The sequence below is a fragment of the Amborella trichopoda genome, chromosome 8, assembly GCF_054954075.1.
Source record: "Amborella trichopoda isolate Santa Cruz 75 chromosome 8, AtrichopodaSantaCruz75HAP2 v2.0, whole genome shotgun sequence".
Taxonomy (NCBI): Eukaryota; Viridiplantae; Streptophyta; class Magnoliopsida; order Amborellales; family Amborellaceae; genus Amborella; species Amborella trichopoda.
Genome location: NC_142343.1, coordinates 20,278,902 through 20,301,852, shown reverse-complemented (window position 1 = coordinate 20,301,852; position 22,951 = coordinate 20,278,902).

The following is a 22,951-nucleotide window of genomic DNA, read 5'->3' as shown; positions in this document are numbered from 1 at the left end:
TGGGACCAATGCCACAAAAGGGCACCCGCTAGCTGGGCCATCAGGAGATTCTGTTGGTATGGAATAGTAAGCCCTCCACAAAGCTGCCTATCAACACGTTCTCCCAGAAAATAGACTCCAGCAGGACTTGGAGAAAGCCCCTAAGCATGGCCCTAGTCCGTTAGAGATCACTTTGGTTACCCTCTAGGAAAAAGCTCAGTAAAGTCTACCACTCAAGGATTGCACTGATGCCGATGATCAAGAAGAAAAACATCTGTTGAGAGGAAATAAACACGTTTTAGTAAGGATTCAACAGATGAACTTCGATGACAGTTTTCATTCTGAATGTTGCACTTCTCGCTTCTCTCGAAGCACAACATCCATCGGGGCAAGTTGTTATACGTCATTTTTGACGTACTTACATCTCCCACATGAATAAGGAGAGAGCGGTAATAGCTTGGTCCTGCTGGTACTCAGGACACTGACAGACCAAAGTTGTACAGTGAAATAAGTCTCAAACCAGACAACCTGAGAGGAGTGCTATCGTGCCAAGGAAAGCCTTACAATTGTAGCCCTGCACTAGCTGCTTCAGAACAGTACCAGACCACTGCCATTACATTCAGAATGTCAAAAAATCACTGAGGACAAAATTGGGGCTCAATCGGGCCACCCAAAAGGGATTTACGCCCATATTGCCTCAAAACGGGTAGGTTTTATACTATCGCAGTGCGACTTCACTGAACCAGCCCCCAAGTACGAAGACTGCAACCTCACATCTCGCGAGGACTTCAAGGACCCACAACTCCTTTGTTTAGAACCAGAAAAAGCTCAAATTTGGATATGTTTTAGATCGCGGCAGCCCCGTCATTTTGACCTAGGGCATGCACAGTGGCGCAACCCAGAGTCAAACTTCTTCTAGAAGGAAGGTGACCTCAAAACCAGAAAACTTAGGGTTTTAAGAAGAAGACATCTTGGACCTCGTAAAGCACAGCTCGAGATCCGTGCAATGGATCATTGCAAAAACAAGTTCAATGCAACCACCTTGCAAAGAGCTGCAAACTGGTATAACTGCTGTACCTGATCCAACTTTCGATGAGCACAAATCCCAAGGTTACAAGAAAAGCAAGTTTGTTCGGTCATCAGAATCCCTTTTTCTGGTGATCTCCCAAATTAGAAAATGCCACAAATGAAGACCAAAACGGACCAAAATTGGTGCAAAACGACTATGACAGTCTCCTCTTTCATCTACAAACAAGATAAAGACTCAGAGAATCACAGGTCGAATGACATTAGCGATCAAAGTTCACAAATCTGGCTGGACTTCCACCCCGCAGGAAAAGGCTGCCTCAGCACGATTAAAGGGCATCAAACTGCTCAAAATTGAACATGCATCGAGGATATAATGGCAAACCAATTGAACCATCACTACAAGTTTCTAAAAAAGCTTCCAAGATCTGCCAATGTTGGAAGGAAGATCTGCCAATGTTGGAAGGACCCTCAGGCAGGGATAGTTTTTTCATTTGCATAAAAGGTTTTATGGGCATTTTGTTTACTGTACCTAATTTCTGGATTTTATTCTACTTTCGTTAATTTTAATTAAGTTTAGTTTTTGAGCATTCACCCCTGTTCGGTAAGTTCTCTATATAAACAAGTTTAAGGCATTTGTAAAAAGGCGGATTATTCATCACTAAAACAGAGGTATAATGCTTGTTTTCACTCGTCTTTTGCTTCTGAACCCTTAATCACGCTGAGAGGAGAGATAAAACTTTCAGCGAAAGAAAATACCCCAGAGTGCGCTGTCCCATTCCTTCTTGGAGAGAGAAAACATATCTGAGTGCGTGGGCCCGTTCCCTTTCTCTCTTAAGTTGGGTCACTTCTCGAGCCCTCTCTCTCTTCTCCTCTACACGTCCTCTACCCTGCGCAGCAACCCACATTTGCAACAAACTCGTAGTCCCGAGTGAACCCACGAGTTCTAATCTGTGCGTTCTCTCACACCCTCTCCACTAGCCAGTCACCCTCTCTGGGGAATCATCACAGGGAGGGATAATCGAGGCCTATTATAGTTGCAAGCAAGAGAGAGAGAGAATAAACCTTTCGAAAACCTGAAGAGAGTCCCCATCCAAACAACATTGGCAAACAGTCAGAGGGCTTTGTGATTGTTCTCAGAAAGCGAATCGCCTGGGTGTGTCCCATGAACCCCAAACGACGAGGTAAGCGTTCAAATGTACCCTTGTTGTAAAAATCTCTCTTGTTGTTGGTTTCTATCCGTGCTCAGGAGGGCTCGCACATGTGCACGCGTACCCCTAGGTACCCAGCACGCATGAATCCCCTCGGTTATTTGAGAGAGGGTTTTGACCCTCGTGTGCGCACGCTCTGTCCGTGTGAGGATCGAAGTGAAAACCAAGCCCCGACCATCTGCAACTTTCCAATTTGGGGATATGCTCAAACAGAAACCAAATTAGATGAAATTTGGTGCAAAACGATTAAGACAATGTCCCCTTTAATTTGTGAGCAAAATGAAGACTTGGAATATTATGTATCACACATGATCGGGGGTTAAAGTCTATGGACTTGTCCAAAGTTTTGCCCTTTCATGAAAAATCTATTTCAAGACGATCAAATGACATCAAAATGTTCATAATAGATCAAGCACTGCTACAACCGTTCGAAAAAAGCTCCCAAAGTCTAGCAATGGAAAGAAGCCCCTCATGGAGGGATGGTTTTGTCATTTGTTCAAAAGAAATAAGGGTTACTTTGATAATTTTGTCCAAAAAAGGGATTTTATTTTAATTTCATTAAATTGTGTTTTTCCACAATTTGGCTTAGTTTTTGAGCATGCCACTTTTGTTTTGTAGTTTCTCTATCCAAGGGAGCATAAGTCGTTTGTAAACCTAAGTTGGGAATCGTTACAAAAATGGGTTTTTGCCCCTTCAAGCCTTTGACTGTGTATAGCTTCCAACTTCAAGAGAGAGGAAAGAGAAAACTTTATCACCTTGGGTAATTGCCCTTAGACCTCCCACTTTCAACTCCCAACTTCCAAACCTGCTGCTTCCAACTCCCAACTTCAAAACCTTCCACCTCCAACTCCCAACTTCCAAACCTACCACTTCTAACTCCCAACTTCCAAACCTCTCACTTCCAATTCCTAACTTCCAAACCTTCTACTTCCAACTCCCGACTTTCAAAGCCCCCACTTCCAATTCCCATCTCCTTAGAACCTCAAACTCCCTACTACCTAGAACCTTAAACTTCCTACTCCATAACCTTCCCAACTTTCTATTCCCTACACCAAACACCTCACCTTAGATCATCATACACCCTATCTCATACACGATCCTAACCCACTTACATCTATTCATCTTAGACGTAGATCCCAACCTTAACCCTAAAGGTCAAGACATCTTTCTAAGAACCACTCAAAAGGGATCCTCAAAGGCACGCACAAACCCAAGCTGGCTTAGGTCCACTCGCTCTTCTCTATCTTTCTTCTCTATCTTCTATTTCTCTCATCTCTTATAAATATACTTCTCTCATACTCTATCTTTCTAAACATGGACAGCTCTCGCGAGGCTCTTCGAAAGTGATTTAGCTATAATCTAGAACTGCAGACTTCACTCTCCAGCTTCGGAGGTGATTTATCGATAGTCTAGAACTATAGTCCTCACCATCTAGAATCCTGTAGAGTGCTCTTGAATTTGGTCTTGAAGTCTAGGGACCTTTTCGACGTTCCCAGTTACCTCATTAGAGAGGGGACGTTGGAAAGATGTATGAGCTTTTGAGAGGCCTTCTCTTTCTTATATTCTCATTTCTTTCTCATAGCATCTTTTATTTCTCTGTTCATATTCATTTTAGTTACTCATTAGGGGGCCTATACGGAAGTGAGATCATGATAATCTAGAACTGCATAGTTCACTCCCAAGCTAATTTCTCGACAGTCAAGAACTACAGACCACACACTCCTGAATCCCCCAGGATACCTGTGGCTCCCAAGCTCAGTATTTTTCTTGTCTCTGACCATACCTCTTAAGAGAGGTGACGCTGGAAGGCTACCCAATTCCCGGGCCTTTAATTTATCTCTTCTTTATTTTCCCTTCTTTTCTCTCTTTCTTTTTTTTGCATCATCTTTCTCACCTAGTAACTTAGAGCCCCAATACCTGCGGTCCTTTCCCTCTCTCTGAGCCCCTTCTCTCTTTTCTACGCATTAAAGTTTCGGAGCCACAACACCTATGGTCCCATCTCTTTCTGCGCCCTATCTTTCTTTTCAGCACGTTAAAGTCTCGGAGCTTAGCACCTGCAGTCCCGTCTCTCTCTGCACTCTTGTCTTCCTGTCCGCATGTAAGGTCTCGGAGTCGTAGCACGTGCAATCCTTGCCCTCTCTTTGCATCCCCTCTCTCTTTTCCTCTTGTTAAAGTCTCAGAGCAGTAGTACCTACGGTCCCTTCTCTCTCTCTGCACCCATTCTCTCTTTTTTGGGTGTTAAACTTTTGGAGCCGCAACACCTACAGTCTCGTCTCTCTCTCTCCACGCGTTAAAGTCTTGAAGCCGTAGCACCTGTGGTCCGGTCTCTCTTTGCTCTCTTCTCTTCCTTCACTGAGCGTTAAGTCTCGGAGCCGCAGTGCTTGCGGTCTTGACTCTCACTACGCTCCTCTCTTCCCCATAGCAACCCGGAACCACAACAAATATGCGGTCTCGTCATCTTCTCCTTTCTCTTCTCTGCTTCTTCTTCTCTATTCACTCTCAACTGCTCTAACCCTTGGACTAGACCCCCAAATTCACCATATAACTATCATTAGGAGGAGAAATCAAAACATATACTCTGAAGGCCATTTTTAGTGTGTGGATCCTAGTGTTGTGCAGGAACCGAGGGAGCCGAATTCAAACCGCATTGCAAGGATAATCGTAGGGCTTTCGAGATGATCTAAGAGGGCAAATTGCTTGGACGCATCCTCCAAACACAACATGGCAAGGTAGGTGCTTGAGCGCTTTTTTGTCGATTAAAATATCTCTCTTTGTTGGTTCATATCCGTACCACAAGCATACGTGAGCACACACATATGGGCCCTATGGTTTTTTGAGAGAGGATTCCTCCGACAGGCTCACCCATATCCGGGCTGACCCTAGACGATGAGAAATCAGGCCCATCCAATTGGTGACTCCATTGGGGACGCGCCACCTAAATATTGGTTCTATTTGCTTGCAAACCTTCGTAACACTTAATCAATACTTAAAAAAAAATGGCTCTGGGGTTTACTAACTCTTCCTATTACCTGGTTGAGGACTTCATGATCCCCACACCCGTGAACACATCCCTTGGGGGTAAGGTTTCTCACCCTACATCTCCTTTCCTTCTTTTGCGAAGCGACCAAACTGCTTGCACTTGGGCTCTGGCCCAAGCTAAGGCGAGAAGGGGCATTCAAACCCTTCACTCCCCCTCTACCGGCGCCAACAGTTAGTCGGTTGATGCCAAATTCCTAGGTGGTTTTAAAACCACCACTTCTCATACCCACCCAGTTATTGGTGGATCTTCCACCAGTCTCATGTTTAAGAGTAGTCCTAAAGCCAGTCCCCCTTTTCTCGCAATCAGCTCTTCTAAAGCCATTGGTTCTGTGGGTACCAAGAAGGTCCCCCCAACTCTTCTTTCCACACGTGTGCCACCCGTACTGGCATCGCATATTACACACCCCAAACTGGCAGTTCAAGCACTGGTTAGTCTCAGTCGAAGGACCACAAGGTAACTCGACGCACTTTCACACCTACTACGACTAACAGCCTAGCCATTGGCTCATCATCTTGAGGCAAGCAAGAGCCACCCCAAGTCGCTCGCACACTCTAAGTCTCTTGGGACCTAGACCCACTATCAAGAGTGGCTCTAAAGTCACTCCAATTGCATTGCTTACTATTCACTCAGCTTGGGGCAGCTCAAATGCCATCCCCCAAAGAGCACACGATCAATGACCCAGTCATAGGCCAGATGCGCACATATATTAGCATGCAATCAAAGGTGGCCATAAGGCCACTCCAATCACTAAGGTCAACATCCCAAAGGCTAGACCTTCTGCCTCACAAAGGGTTGGCCCCCAAGCCACACCAAACACGACTTTGGACTCTGAACACACAAGCAGGTCTGACATTTCCCTTAGCTCTGAAGAAAAACGTGAAAAGAGTCCAAACAAACTGCTCGCCCTCACTCCTGGGCAATTCTACTAAGTCATCAAGAAGGGAAATAATGGTCAAGCCCAGATGTGGGGCCAGCAGACCAAGATGTTGAAAGCCCAAATTAAGAGAAAAGAAGATTCTTCCTCTCAAGAGGAGAACCCTTCTCCCCCCTTGCTACCCTTGGCTCTAGTGAAGTTGAAGAAGCTTGCAACATGATGCAAATCAAAGAGGTGGCTCGGGGCATAGTGGGGTCAGTGATATATAAGGTCCGAAGTCTAGCTCGGGGCAAAGAAGAGCCTGCAAACGGGGCATAAAGCCAGTCTGACACCGACTACCCCATTAGGTCCACACAAGCTGAGCCACTATCCATTCAAACCCCTAAGCCAGAACTTGCTTGGCTTGAACTTGTTGTAGCTCAAATCCTCAAAACAACATCTCCACTCTAGCCCATTTCAAGTTGGGGCACCCAAAGCAGCAGCTTTCCCAAAGCAACTAGGTCCGAGCTACATGACCCTAAACTAATAGAACACGTCGTGGCTGCTTGACATTAAACTGCATCGCACAATGGTCCATGTTGTAAGAACCTAAACTACATTGCATCATGATCCAAGCTACATGACCCTAAACTATAGCACACATCTTAGCCGCATGACATTAAACTGCTTCGCACAATGGTTCAAGTCATACAACCTTAAACTATTACACTTGTCATGGCTATATGATGTTAAATTGCATCGCACAGTGGTATTTGAAGGTATTTTTCATCAACATGGGGACCCGCTCAATAAATCCTAGCAAACAATGGAAATTCCGGCACTCTCAAAATAGCACTAGAATAGGTCAAGATCTTCATAAGGTCCTCAAAAGTCTCCTGCTAAGTTTTTTCGTAGTCCAACATGTCTAAGACACACTAGACTGAGAAACAGTTCCAGCATAATCTACCTCCAGCACCCTGAAACGACCACTATAACTAGGGCTGCATTTTCGGTGACTCAAATCTCTATGGGGACCACCACCATTGGATCTGATATGGTTGTCAAATTTCAGCCCGAACAGACACTCCTAAAAGAAGTTATAGGCAAAAGAGTGAAACAGGAGGGGCTGCACACTATTCCCATGCGGCCACCCTGTAGCTCCACGCCATGGAAGGGACTTTCACGACCAATGAATTTCGATTCTCATATCTCACCCGTCCCAAGTCGGATCACGCTCAAATTTGGTGAGCATATTCGGCTAGTCAAGACGAGCGATTTGATATGTGGAACGCCCCATGAAAACATCTAAGCGAGAAGAAAACCTAGAGAAAAATTGCTGAACGGCGAATAAAGTATAAGAAATTTAGCAGCGTCGTACCTCGTTCAAGCAGCCAGATCACGGCGTTTGTGATCCCAATTGTCATGAGACCAATTCCACCATGTGTGTAAGGTCTCGGGCTATTACTGATCCGAACCTCATATGTGATGAAAGGTCGGATTCTGCACACAAATCCAACAAAGTGACTGCAAATTTTATCATCGAAATTCAAGATTCCGGTCAAAATTCCAAAGTTGCAAAATCTTCGTTCGGGCATGGAATCAAGCTGTGTTTGTTGCCCCGCAATCATAACGGCATGCTCAGTGTAATTCAACTAAGAAATCATCGAAAAACATCAAGGTACGAGTACACTATCGATCCGAAGTTTTAAGATCCATTCAAATTTAAAGTTACATGATCGTGCACTAAAAACACGATCCATGGCTCGAAGTTGGTATCAAATCGATTGCCATGCTGAGCCCTACAATAAAACAATCATCTTACGATCAATCTGGCATAGGAACGATCCCGGATTAGCCATGCAAGATCACACAAGTTCTAGGGCAACACATGAACTATTCTGAAATTTCAGGAATTGTTAGGAAGGGGCAAATCTATCATTTTGCACCCTATTTTCCAATTTCTTTTAATTCAATTTAATCTTAATTCCCAGCAATTAGGGTTACTTTTGATCATCCACCCATGTTTGGGGCAAGTTCTATATATACGTATCAGCATTGTACGCACCAGAGGACTCAACTTTTCACAAAAGAGAGAGTTTTTACTTAATACAAGTTTCTCTTTCTTTTCATTGTTGGGTCACGTTTGAGATAGAGAGTGAGGTGAGAGAAAATTTTGATTGGTACCCCTAGGTTCGAGGTAAATCTTCTCTCTCTTCTTTTATTTTTCTTCTTCTCTCTCTCTTCTTTCCTCTCTTTCCCCCTCTTTCTTTGTCTGAGTTCCTCGCTCATGGCAGTGGCATTGCTGTGCATGCCTCCCTTGACGTTACACAGGTTGCACATGGTCACGACAGCCCCATGCGCGAGTCTCCTTCTCCTTTTGTACTTCTATCTCCCTCTCCCAGTGACGCTTGTAGATGGTGTTGCCTATCGCCGTCCACAGACATAGCTTCAGCGTCTTAGTGAAGAACCCAGACGATGGAACTTGTTGCCGCCCGTAGGGGTTCTTCCTTCTCGTGCGTCTATAGTAGACGATGATACCCTTCATCGCCCATTAGAGACCTCAGCAATGTCTACCGCCGTCCACGAGCTTCCTTCGTTTATTTGGTGCTTATTGTCGTCCTTCTGACGTCCCACGCCTGTCGTTGTGTGCCTCATGAGGATTACCATCATGCCCTTTACGAAGGACTATCGTCGCGCGCTTCATCAAAGACTATCGCTACCCACGTGGGGGCATGTTGTCTCGTTTTGTTGTCAATGACACTGCCTAACACCGTCCATAGTTCATTTCTCACTCTCTAGCCATGAGCAGTAGTGTCGAGCGCCGCCTAAGGGCCATGACACTACTATTCCATGGTCGTGAGTGGCAATGCCTAGCGTTATCGGGACCCCATCTCTTTGTCATCTCATGTTTTTTTTTCATTCTCTTTTCTCTTCTCACTTGACTGAGGATAGACTTAGCCTAGCACCATCATATCAGTCTCGGTTTCGAGTAGTATTGACGCCGTGCTGGTCTTGAGAACCATGCCTATCTTGCTACCACTCCGAGTCGATGACGTCCCGGTTGCCATGCTAGTCTCGCCTCTTTGTCGATTTTTCTTACCATTTATATTTTTACTTGAACCTTACGCTTCATCGCCCTCTTGTATGAACATACATTACTCTAAGATAAGGGTGGGTCTTTCTGACCCACTTCTCTAACAAATTAACCATAGAAGTGTTGTGCAGAAAGCAAGAGGATTGTAGGTCAAGGGAGGCGATTTCGAACCAGCTAAAGCAGCTGGGGAGCTTTCTTCGTGATCTAAGAGGGTACCCATGCGGGCCTGCCCGAGTAAGTCCCGATTGCACCTTCAATTCTTCTCTCATCGATTGGTATACCTGCCCTTGCTCTCGAGCTAGGTTCTAAGAGAGTGATCGCAAATCTCGGGTTCGCTAGAAACCCGAGACACGTGCTGCCAGATCATCCAGATCCGGAGCGTGAGATCGAGGCACCAAACCAGCTTGGCGACTCCACTGGGGACTTACTAGCCTTTAGCCGGCTTGCTCTTGTTTGACCAGTATCCTTTTTTACGTTTTAGATTAATTTCTATGGCACCTGGGTTGTTCAACCCATTCATCCGAGTGGGGGACTTCCTTATCCTCTCACTCGTGACCGTTCCAGGGAAGCGAACTGCTCAAGCTTCCTTCCCTACTCTCCTTCTGAGTCAGGACTCAGGGTCCGGCTCCTAGGTTCTCACCTGGATTGGTGCGAGAGGGGACTTAAAAGTCCCTTCCTCGCCCTGGTGGACCCTCCACCAAGGCCTCTTGCATCAGTGGCACATCTTCCACCACACATAGCACACACCCTACTACTAGCAAGTCTCTTGCTGGTCATATTGTGGAGGCATGTGGGAAGGCTGCCCCTATTACTCCGGCGAAAGGAAAGCGAGTTGCCATCGCCCCAAAGGTACGTCGAAAGGCAACCCCTTATGCTCCTTCACCACCCCGAACCTTCACACCTGGAGGGTCAGCACATAGAGACGGAGGTCCCGAGATCTTCAACCCTCGCAAACATCCAAGAGCTCGTGGTCCATCCACTCGAGCCGCCCCTCAGGGCAACCCTCATGTTGCCTTGAGCTCACATCCAGGGCTAGGCGTTCTCATGCCAAACTCTACATGCGCCATGCATTTGCTTTCCACAGCCAAGGGCAGTGCTAGCTCTACACCACCTCAAGCACATGAGGGTCAACCACTCTGTCCTCCCTCCCAACACACACAGATTCACCCTGTGAACGATGGGCTTCTGCCTCACCCCTCACAGACACAAGCTAGTGGGTCTCTAACTCCTCAAGTCGAACCCATTGACCGGGCGAGGGTCGACCCCCATGTCCTTCAGATGGCTAACTCTAAAGGTGCACATGCATTGTCTTGGCAGGTTTCTTTCCGACCTCAACTCAGATGGAGTCATGAACTAGCTCCTTCCTCTATCACTCTCCAGACACTAGGCAAACACCTCGAGCCCTGATAATCAAAGGTCTTCCCTAAAAGTACCATCTTGAGCCAGCCTCAGGTCAGCCGTGCACATGGGCCCCAGAAAGGAACTCGGGGCAATGATCTGATGTCAAACAGAGGCCTCCAGCCTCCAAGGCAGAAACCCAGGCTGCCTTCCATCCTTGGACCCCACTCCCTGCTCCAGCTCATAGACTCGGCCCTTGCGTGTTCGAAGAAGGAGGGGCAGTTCAGGTCTCTGGCTCAGTTTTATAGTGAAGCACACAACTGTGTCAGGGTTAAGCAAGAGAGAGGTCTTCAGATCCTGACTAAAGATGCCTCCAAGGCAGTCGAGGCCACCACCTTTGATGACGTCCTGCCTCATAACCCCTTTTCCCATCTCCAAACTCTAAAGCTTGACAGAGTCCAAGAGTACTGCTGGGTCATCACTACTCAAAAACCATGGTCCCAAGGCCGTCAAGAACCGGTCCTGACAAGATTGGCATACAAGGCTTGAGTCCAATCAGGGCAGGCTCAACCCCTCAAGACTGACTTGCCACGCACCACTCGCCGACCTCGACAATCCACTGTCCCACCAGGCTCTGACCCTCCAAAAGAGACCGTCAATGTTATGGTGATCAATGACCCAGACGACGCTTAGAAGGAGCAAATGAACAAGTTAGAGGAAATGATGCAAGCCATCCTTAGAAAGATGGAACACCTAGAGGCCTCCAGGTCCGCTTCTTCGACCAATTCCCTGACTGGTGAGGACACAGTTCCCAGGCAAACTCCTCCATCAGCCTCCCAAGACAATTCTACCTCCCACAGGGTCTCCCAAACTGACATAGATGCTATGGTGGCCCATAAGCTCAAGAACAAGGTCTCAGGCATGCAAAGAGATGCCGCTCTATCAAAAGTCGTACCCTTCGTACATAGACCAAGTACCCTTCCCTCCGAACTATCAAAAGGGGAAGCTCCTCCTGTTCAACGGTACTACATCTCTGCAGCAGCATACTGCTCACTTCCAAGCGGCCTGTAGGGAAACGAAAATTGACGGACTCCTCCTCGTCCACCAGTTCGTCTAAACTCTTGAGGGGCCAGCCTTCCAGTGATATGCTCGGTTGCCTCCCAACTCGGTACACACATAGCAAGAGATGGAGGAGTTGTTCTACCAACGCTTCTACGAAGTCCAAAGGAATGTGGAGACCATCGAACTCCTCACCCTGATGCATGACCCTGGTGAGCCGGTTGACAAGTTCATCACTCGCTAGAGAGATTTGGCAACCTTCCATGCCACTCCCATGACCGAGAAGGAAGCAATCTAGACCTGCATACAAAACATACTTCCTGAGATCACTCTACATGTCGAGGCACCCAATCCACCCTCCATGTTAGAGCTCATCTCCAAGGCTGTTCGTATTGAGGGATTATTGAAGCATCATGTCAACCCTTGTCACCAACCTGCCAGCTCAAACTCTCGCTCCAACAGCCGGGGCAGCCAAAAGGCAGTAATCAGCGCGGCCGTCACCATGGCTGACACCAAAGATATGGTTCCTCAAACCCTGGACCTTTCTATGGCACAGGAGCCTCCGGTCGGGGGCAAGCAACAGTCTTACAATAGCATCCTGCCTCCTAAAAATTCTAGGCGAAACGACTATTGGGCCTAGCACCAGAATAAGGTTTACCCCTACGACACAAAGTGAATGCCTGCACTGCTTGGGCTGCTGTTAAAACAGAACATGATACAGTTGCTGGAAGCTAATACTGCGGAGTCAGCTGGGCAAGAGGCAAATGAGAAGTACTGGGCCTATCACAAGAGGGTATGCCACCCCACTTACGATTGCTATAAGCTCAACGACACGATCGAAGCCCTTATCAACAAGGGTCAGATAAAGCTAGAAGAGTTGAAGAAAGCATTCGAGGCAACTGAGGTTTCTCACATAGTCACGATCTTAGACGACGACAGTGCACCCGCTATCCTTCATGCATTTTTCTCCATAATGCTCGAAGAAGGGCTCGTCACTCCCAAGCCAGCAAGGCAGCCCAAGTTCCTGCCTCCAGAAACCGAGAACCTCTGGTGCGTGTATCACCACATATGAGGCCATGACATCAGCGAATGCACTGGCTTCTACAAACTCTTGGTAGAGAAGATGCAGCAGTACTAGTAAGTTCAAGGCAACCCAGAAGGACACCCTTGAGTCCCTCTTCCGCATGACCAAGAAGACCTCTTGACGCAAGCCCAAGGAAGCGCTAAGCTAGACCCTCTACAGGCCCTCTTCAAGGCATTGCTCCAACAAGGCCTTGTCACTCCCAAGCCCATCAGTCAGCCGAGGCAGCTTGCCTAGGGCATGAAAAAATTTTGGTGCCCATATCACCAAGTATAGGGACACAAACTCGATGAATGCTCTGGGTTTGAAGCTATAGTCGCGAAGAAAGTCCAGTAAGGTCACATCGTTTGTGTGGTTATCGCAGAATGCGTCTAGGCCATCGCTCCCATTCCAAAGGAAGCCACACTACCAACCCCTCCTGAGTATACACTGGACCCTTCAGAGCCTTCGACCTCTCAGCCCTAAAAAGTCTACCATGGGCAGAGTAGGCTCAAATCCTTGAAACCTGAGGCAGTCTACCAAGCTAGGGCTACTCACCAGCTTGATAGGGTGGTCCATACACCCCCTCAAGGATCCCAAAGGAGATGGCGGGAACCTAGGTCCGCCCGCTGAAGGAATCGTCCACCTCAGCCACTAGTAACGGAAGAATTCCTTAGGCCTCTTCCTCCACTAACAACCTTGCAAGACTTAATCCCAAGCGCAGCTCGCCTCGCCCTTTGTCCAGTCAGGCGGACATCCCCTAGTCACCAACAGCTCGGGATTCCCCCAATATGGGTGACGACATTAAAGGCACTCCACGACAGTCAAACTAGGGGCAAGACCTAGAATATCCTCTGAGCACGTCCAATTTCAGTGATGACATAAAAAGCTGTCCGGAACGTTTTAATTCTTTTTCTCCTCTCTCCTTTTCTATTTTCTTCACAGGTGCAGCTCGACGGTGCCCAGACTTCAACGCTCTAAACAAAGAGTTTGAAGACACCAGCCTCACCCAGCCACAAGAAGAGCACCTTAGAGAGATGCTGGCCTAGGTGGCTGGATTCTCTACAGTCGCCGACACCCTGTCAGCCCGAGCAAAAATTGAGTCATCTTCAGGTTCCTCCTCCCACGAGGCCTGTCATATGATCCAGGTGCATGAAGCGTCACCAAGCTCTAGGCAAGCACCAAGTGATCCTAGTCACGAGGTCATGGACTCCCCATTCGAAGCATAACCCTTCCATCGCCTGGACTAGCTAGAGACCGGTACTCTCTCACACTGTGCCCCTCTTAGAAGCTGATATGTTCGAATCATGGGCTTCTACATTCGAGGTCAATGAAAATCCTATTGAGTCTCCTGACGAGGAACTCCAGGAAGCTATAGAAGAGTGCGACGAAGGTGGTTAGGCCATGGCTGATGAGCTCGATGAGATAAACCTAGGGGATGAGGCCAACCTAAGGCCGACTTTTATCTCAGCAAAAATGTTCCCAGAGGAGAAAAAAATTTATATCTCTCTCCTCCGAGCAAATCGGGATGTCTTCGCTTGGCACTATCATGAGATGCCCTATCTAAACCCTCAGATTGCTGTCCATCGCCTTGGTATTGATCCATCCATCAAACCCATGAAGCAGAAATCAAGAAGGATTAGACCCGACCTAGAGATGCAGATCGACACTGAGGTGAATAAGCTTAGGCAAACAGGATTCATACATGAAGTCAAATACCCAAAATGGTTAGCAAATGTTGTCCCTGTTAAGAAGAAGAATGGCCAAATTAGGGTTTGTATTGACTTCTGTTAATTGAACACTACCTGCCCCAAGGATGACTTCCCTCTATCATTCATTGAGATGCTGGTTGACTTAACAGCCCATTGACAAATCTTCTCCTTTATGGATGGGATTCCAGTTATAATCAAATCAGGATGGCATCAGAAGATGAGGAGGCCACCCTAAGAGGTGTCTTTTGCTACACTGTGATGTCGTTCAGGTTAAAGAATGCCGGTGCCACATATCAACGGGCCATGACGACCATCTTCAAGGACATGATCCACGAGGAGGTCGAGTGCTATATGGATGACCTGGTGGAGAAATCTGAAACAAAGGACGCCCACATACAAGACCTCAAAAGGTATTCGAACGACTGCGGTGTCACCAACTCAAGATGAACCCCTTGAAATGCACCTTTGGCGTATGCTCAGGAAAGTTCTTAGGGTTCATTGTGAGGTACCAAGGACTGGAGATCGAGCCGGTCAAAATCAAGGCAATTCAAGACATGCCACCGCTTGCAACCCTCCATGAACTGCGGTCTCTTCAAGGACAGATCGCCTACATTCGAAGGTTCTTCTCAAACCTTTCAGGGCAATGCAGGCCCTTTTCACATCTCCTAAAGAAGGACACTCCCTTCATATGTGATGAGGCGTGCCAAGCTGCACTCGATGACATCAAGTAATACTTATTGAATCCTCCAGTTCTCTCTATACCAGTGTCGGGAAGGCCTCTCATCCTGTACGTGATCGCTCTTGATGAGTCACTCAGGGCACTCCTAGCGCAGAACAATGATGGAGGGAAAGAGACAGTGCTCTACTATGTCAGTCGCAGAATGCAAGGGGCCGAGAAGAATTACCCTCCCATGGAGAAGATGTGCCTAGCCTTGATCTTTCAAGTACAGAATCTTTGCCATTACTTGCTCGGTCACGAGGTCAAGTTAATCTCCAAGACGGACCCGGTCAAGTTCCTTATGACCCGGCCATGCTTATCAGGATGTTTGACCAAGTGAGTATTATTGCTGATGGAGTTCGACATCATGTATGTACCACAGAAGGCAGTCAAAGGTCAAGCCCTAGCCGACTTCCTCGCGGCTCACCCAGTTCCTTCAGAATCTCCCCTGCCGAGCGACTTCCCAGATGAAGAAGTTTTTTGTATGGCACAAACTCAACCGTGGGAAATGTACTTTGATGAAGCATTCCAGTCTGATAGAGGAGGCGCTGGAGTTGTTTTCTTAAATCCTGATGGCAGAATGATCCCTCTATACTTCTCACTTGTAGAGGCGTTTTCTCATAACGAAGCCGAGTATCAAGCCCTCATAATCGGACTAGAAATCGCCCAAGAGCTATACTTGGAACACCTGAACATCTTTGGTGACTATGAGCTGGTCATCCAACAGCTTACGGGGATTTATGACGTAAGGAAAGATACACTCAAGCCTTATCATGACATGACCAAATCCTACATGGCTCAGTTCGATGATTTCTCCCTGAGTCATATCCTTAGAAGGCTAAACTCGCAAGCTGATGCACTCTCGAAGCTCGGTGCCACCATTCAATTATCTTCATCAGGGACCACTCCAGTTTGGGTAATCGAATGGAGACACGTCGACTTAAGAGCCGAAGTTAATGCAGATGATGAGAGGGATGTCTTCCCTGAATGCCCGCCTTACCCATTCGGGGCACTCCTTTCAACTAAGGATGTCGTTGAGGCAGAGCAAGAAATGTCCCAAGGAAAAGGATCCAAGATCAAGGAACAGGATCCCGATTTCTTTGACCCAATGTGTGCAGAGGTTGAACTAGTAGAGGACTGGAGGGAGCCTATCATGGACTTCATAAATCATGGAAGGCTACCTCGGGATCAAGTGGAACGCAACGTCATACGACGGATGTCCACCAAGTACACCCTTCTCGATGGAGATGTCCTCGTTCGTTGGTCATTTGACGGAATTCTCCTCAGATGCATAGATACACAAGAAGGAAGAAAAGTACTCGAAGAAGTGCACTCGGGTATCTGTGGGCTGCATCAGTTCGACCCTACGCTCTACGAGCGTATACGCAGACTCGGCTATTACTGGCCTTCCATGGTGGCTGACGCTCAAAACTATTCAAGTGTGCCATATCCACTCAAGCCTCATTCAACAACCCGTGGAGCCTCTCCACCCTACAGTGACATCGTGGCCCTTTTCCTAATGGGGTATGGATATTGTAAGACCCATCGATCCCCCTTCTGCCTTGGGCCATGCCTTCATTCTGGCGGCGACAAACTACTTTTCCAAGTGGGCTAAAGCGATCCTTCTCAACCAAGTTCTAGGGACCGTGGTAGCCAATGTCGGGCGTCATCATATCATCTATCGATTTGGAGTTTCGGATAGGATAATCTCTAATAATGGCCCCCACTTCAGAAGCCATCATGTTGATCTCCCGGTCAACCAATTTGACTTCGAGTGGAAGTACTCAACTATGTACTACCTCGAGCCAATGGATTGGCTGAGGGGTTCAACAAAACTCTGTGCGAGGTGCTCTAGAAGTTAGTTTCAAAATCAAAGAAGAATTGGCACGAGAAATTGCCTGAAGCTCTGTGGGCTTATCGCACCACCACTCGGAATGCTACAAACTCCGCTCCTTATTCTCTGATCTACAGAGGTGAGGCGGTCTTGCCCCTCGAGGTTCAAATACCTTCACTCCATGTCGCTATACATCAGGGATTGAGTGAAAATGAGAGGGTCAAGCTCTGTTACCAAGGGTTGGATGCCCTTGATGAAAAGAGACTAGAGGCCCAGCAGAACCTTGAGCTCAATCAAGGAAGAATGGAGAGAGCCTTTGACAAGTCTATTAAGGTTCGCTCATTCGCTCGTGGGGATCTATTTTTAGCAATCAAGAGACCGATTGTTATGCATGGGCATCGAAAAGGAAAATTCGAGCCCAAATGAGAAGGTCTGTTCATAGTAAAAAAGGTCATGCCAAACAGGGCCTATGTACTGGCAAACTCGGAAGGAGGAGAGGCAATGCCCCCTATTAAAGGACGATACCTAAAGAAGTACTATTCTTGATGTATCCCTAAAAGGCAGTATGTGCAACAAGAAAAGAAGGAAATGGAAAAGAAGGACATCAAGCCAGTTCAAAAGAAGTTCGTTTCTTTCATGACATTAAAAAGAGTTACAAGTTACAATCAAAGGCCCATTACTAGGGAAGTTAGAAAGCTCTCGCATTTGAGGATAAGAGGACGGCTACAGGCCAAAAAGAAACACTCTCCTCATGAAGAAGAAGCAAACCCACGAAAGAATTGTCTCCCTCATGACGAAGAAGAAAACCCACTAAAGAAATTCTCTCCTCATGAAGAAGAGGCAAAACCACTTGGATAAGTTAGCTTCAGTCCCACCAAAAGAGGAGGGTTACATTCCAAAGAAGGAGCCAACCATTTCTGAGTCAGTTTCAATTCATTTAACGAGGCATGGCTGGTTTCCAAGGGACAGGCCCACAATGGAACGACATAGACTTCACGGCTGTGCCGGAGGATTTGGCTTCCAACAGACCGTGGATGCATAGCCATCGCCATGCGCAACACAATGCTGCTTTCTACCATCTCCACGGGAAAACCAACGCTGCGCGCGACCAGCATGCTCCTGAATGCGGCAATCGTCGTACGTGCCTTAGGGACACGCCAAGGCAGTGCCGCATATGACTTAATGTCGCGCATGACCTTGACGTACCTTGGTTCCCACGATCCCCAATTCCCAGAGGGCATTAACCCTTTTGTTTCTTCGGTTTCCCCAGCTACCTGCCCCCAGACACCGTCCACCTTCTCTCCCCCAACCCTTCCTGTTCCCATTGGCGTTTCCCCTCCTTGTAGAGAATCCACTCTCGTCCATCGAGAATACCCTGCCCCACCTTCCATTCACTGTCAGAATTAGCGAAAAACCACCAGAATCCCCAGAAGGCTTCCCTGAGACCCTGTGGATCTCCCTTCTCCCTGCTCTTCCCACTGCAACGAGTTCACCACCAAGTCACCAGAATTCCGCTGAGTTCTCGGTGAGCCCACTGTTGTTCTCCGTACTCCTCTGATAATCAGAGGACCTACAGAGCCCTCTGAACTCGTTGCAATCTCCCCTTCATCAGCAGAACGACCGGAGAAGCATTCAAACCCTAGCATGACTCCTCTGCAAATCCTGCTAAGGCCTTGAGAAGCCCTGTTCCTTACTTAGAAAGTCTCGGCACTTCCCGAAAAGGTTCGCAATCATGGCACGAAGTGTTGTGACCTCATGAAGCTTGACAGAAAAGCTCTTAACTGTCTGTCTCTGCAAATTTTGGCCCAGAAGTTCTCATCGGAAAACCTTCACCAAAAGCTTTGACCTTCCCTCTCTAAAAACCCTTCTATTGTTTTACCCTTCGGTAAAACAGTATAGTGGGGTTTTTCCCCCTTTTATACCCACCAGTGTCATAAACTGCCCTTGAAAAACACGAAATGATGCTCTAGTCCCCAGTCCTTAGCGGCAATAAGACCAAGTCGAGGCGGGTCAAGCCCGAGACCCGAGAGGACTATCGCCTCACTCTTCACCTAGAGGGCTATCATCACATGCCCTCATCAAAAAATTCATCACCGCATGCCTTTCAAGGGCCATCGCCGCGCGCCTCATCGAAAGAATTATCGTCGCGCGTTTTGCTAAGGGCCACTGCCTCACGCTTCACCAATGGGACTAATGCTACATGAACCACTCGACACTTAGTGCCACGTGCACGCCATGACACTCTCAGCAGAACCATCGTCCTGTACTCTCAACAAGTTCATCCCCTGCACCATAGTCTCACTCCTCGGGGTGTCTAGCCTCTGGTGATGGCTCTGTTCCCCATGGAGTTAAATTCCCTCACCACGTCACGATCCATACGCATGACCCTAAACTGTAGCGGTGGTCTAATTGTACGACCTTAAACTGTAAAGTTCTTGTTGCACGACTCAAAACTGTACGACCACAATTTGAACTATATAACCTTAAACTGTAGCGGTGGTCTAGTTGTACGACCTGAAACTACATAGTCCTTGTTGCACGACTCAAAACTATATGACCACGGTTCAAACTATATGACCTTAAACTGTAGCGAAGGTCTATTTCCACGACCTTAAACTGCATAGTCCTTGTCTCATGACTCAAAACTGTACGACCACGGTCCATGCTTCATGACCTTAAACTGCACAGTCATGGTCCAAACTATGCGACCTTAAACTGTATCGAAGGTCTAGTTGCACGACCTTATACTGCATGGTCCTAACCACATGACTTTAAACTGCATAGCCATGGTCCAAGCTACAAGACCCTAAAACTATAATGCATGACACGACAAAGGGTCCATATGCACAACTCCAATCGAGAGATAGAACACCTCCTCGCTGAAAGGGTATTTCATCAACATCCCCAGTGGAGTTAGATGTGTGTAAGAGTCATACCTACCCCTTTAGTGTGCGTATACCACCTCCATTTCCTCTCCGATGAGCCTACATACGTGCACATGCCCTTTACGTGCATCTTCACGCACGCCTTCCTTAGCCCGCCCATTCGTGTGTGTACACCACCTTCACCATTATTACCATATTTTCCTCCACTGAGTCTTACCCATACTCACCAAACAGTGAACCCTTCCGCAATCCATACTCGCCATCAGCTAGTGGGTCACCATTGTTCCCCCGCCATCCATCCATCATCAACTCTTCACAAGGCAACTTCATGCCATCTTCCCAAGTGAGTCAAAGTCATCATTAAGCTCACTCTATGGCCTCCACAAACTGCCATGCACCACCACTACGGTCCAGCTGTATGACTCTAAACTATAGTGCATGTCCTGACCACATGACGTTAAAAGGCCTCGCACAGGTCTTCAAGGCAGAACACTTAATACACCTTCATATGAAAAAAAAAGGGGCATGGTGTACACTTGACAAGGGAATGCCATGTGTAAAAATGATGGATGAGCATGGTCACGATACCATGAGTAAGAGAGTTTCGTGGAAAATAAAGTCCAGGCACAGTGAAAACCCCAAAAAGGGCATCGTGAGTAAAAACGGATGAAAAGGGTGAACATGATCGTAGGTCATGGGTAAAAGAGCCCAGAAATAGCTGAAGTTGGTGAAAACCATCTTCACGGCACCACTTCCCGTGATCAAGTGAAAACTTGCAAAAAAGGGCTTGGACCGACAAAACAGGCTGACGCCCGACCACCGCCTCAGCTGACATTTAATCTTCAAACAGTCACAATCCTGGCTAATGGGGTTTGCCTAAAATCCTCAAAGGCCAGCATCCAATCGCAGCACTACATGGCTCATCAGGGAGTGAGAGCCGCATAAGATCTCTCAACAATGATGGCTCATCAGGGGGTGAGAACTGCATAAGATTCCCCATGTTTCAATATGGCTCATCAGGGAGTGAGAGCCTCATAAGATCTCTTAACCATTATGGCTTATCAGGGGGTGAGAGCCGCACAAGATCCCCCACATTTCAACATGGCCCATCAGCGAGTGAGAGCCGTTAAGATCTCCCAACCATCATGGCTCATCAGGGGGTGAGAGCCGCATAAGATCCCCTACGTTTCAACATGGCTCATCAGGGAGTGAGAGCCGCATAAGATCTCCCAACCATCATGGCTCATCAGGGAGTGAGAGCCACATAAGGTCTTCCAACAATCATGGCTCATCAAGGGGTGAGAGCTGCCCCCCACATTTCAACATGGCTCATCAGGGAGTGAGAAGCACATAAGATCTCCCCAGTTCAACAACAAAAAGAGTCCTTGAGGGTGATGACAATGACCAAAAGATCCCTCCATAAAATGCTAAGAACCATCACGAAGGTAAGAAATTGACAAAGCCAGGGTCTAACCTACCACAGGCTTCAGGGTATCCCTCGCCAAATCCCCTAGCCTACATGGGACCAAACTTTCGGGATGGGTAAGAAGCCCCCGACTGGACGTCGCTAAATGGGACCTATAGAGATACCCTGAGCTTTAAAAGAAAACCTGGTGTAGCAACGAACAATACCGACCTAAGGTTCATAACATTTGGCCTTCAGAGAAGGTCTGATTCGATTCGAGGAGGCCCCTACAACAGCCTCACATTTCAGAATCACAAATAGTCCCTCGAGGGTGAGGACTTCGATAAGATCCCTCAAACTTCCCAAATGATTGCACTTCTTGATACTCTCGAAGTACAACATTTGGTGGGGCATGCTGTTGGAAGGTATTTTTCATCAACATGAGGCCCCCGCTCAATAAAGCCTAGCAAACAGTGGAAATTTTGACAATCTCATGATAGCCCTGAAATCGGCCAAGATCTTCATAAGGTCTCTCAAAAATCTCCTGCCAAGTTTTGTCGTAGTCCGACATGTCTAAGGTAGTGCAGACTGAGCAATAGTTTCAACCAGTGTTTAAAAAACCGTCGAGTCGAACCGGACTCGCTCGGTTCGACTCGGGAATCGCCATGGATGGATTGAATCGGTGAAAAAAATGGGAATCGTCCGGTTTTAGAAAGAACCGGACGATTCTGCACAGTGACTCGCCGATTCACTGTACGGAATCGGCGAGTCCCGTACGGAAGAACAATTTTTTTTTTATTATTATAATCCATGATCGAATTTTTTGTTTTTTTTTTTTTTTGTAACCCATGATAGAATTTTTTGTAATCCATGATCAAATTTTTTGTAATCCATTATCGAAATGTCTGTTGTTTTTTCTTGTAATCCATGATCGAATTTTTTGTTTTTTTTTTTTTTTTTGTAACCCATGATAGAATTTTTTGTAATCCATGATCGAATGTTTTTTAATCCATGATTGAAATGCTTGTTTTTTTTTTGTAATCCATGATCGAATGTTTTTTAATCCATGATCGAAATGTTTGTTTTTTTTTTGGTAATCCATGATCGAATTTTTTGTTTTTTGTTTTTTTTGTAACCCATGATAGAGTTTTTTGTAATCCATGATTGAACTTTTTGTAATCCATGATCGAATTGTTTTTTTCTTTTTTTGTAATCCACGATCGAATTTTTTGTTTTTTCTTATTTGTTTTTTTTTGTAATCCATGATCGAATTTTTTGTAATCCATGATCGAATTTTTTGTAATCCATGATTGAATTTTTTGAAAATTTGTGATTTTTTTTTTTTAATCCATGATTGAATTTTTTTTGTAATCCATGATAGAATTTTGTGGAAATTTGTGATTTTTTTTTTTTAATCCATGATTGAATTTTTTTTTGTAATCCATGATAGAATTTTTTGAAAATTTGTGATTTTTTTTTTTTAATCCATGATCGATTTTTTTGAAAATTTGTTAAATTTTTTTTTTAATCCATATTATTTAAAGAGAAACTGAGAGAGATGATGATTCTGAGGCCACCCTATCCCAGCCATATTATTCACATATCGATTCCCAACAACAACAGTGTAGGGATGAGCACGACAGTGCAAGTGAGCATGAAGGATGGACAAGCGTCGGGGATTTTCGATTGGGAACACAACAAAGCACTAACACTCAGGGATTTGGGAATAGTCAGACG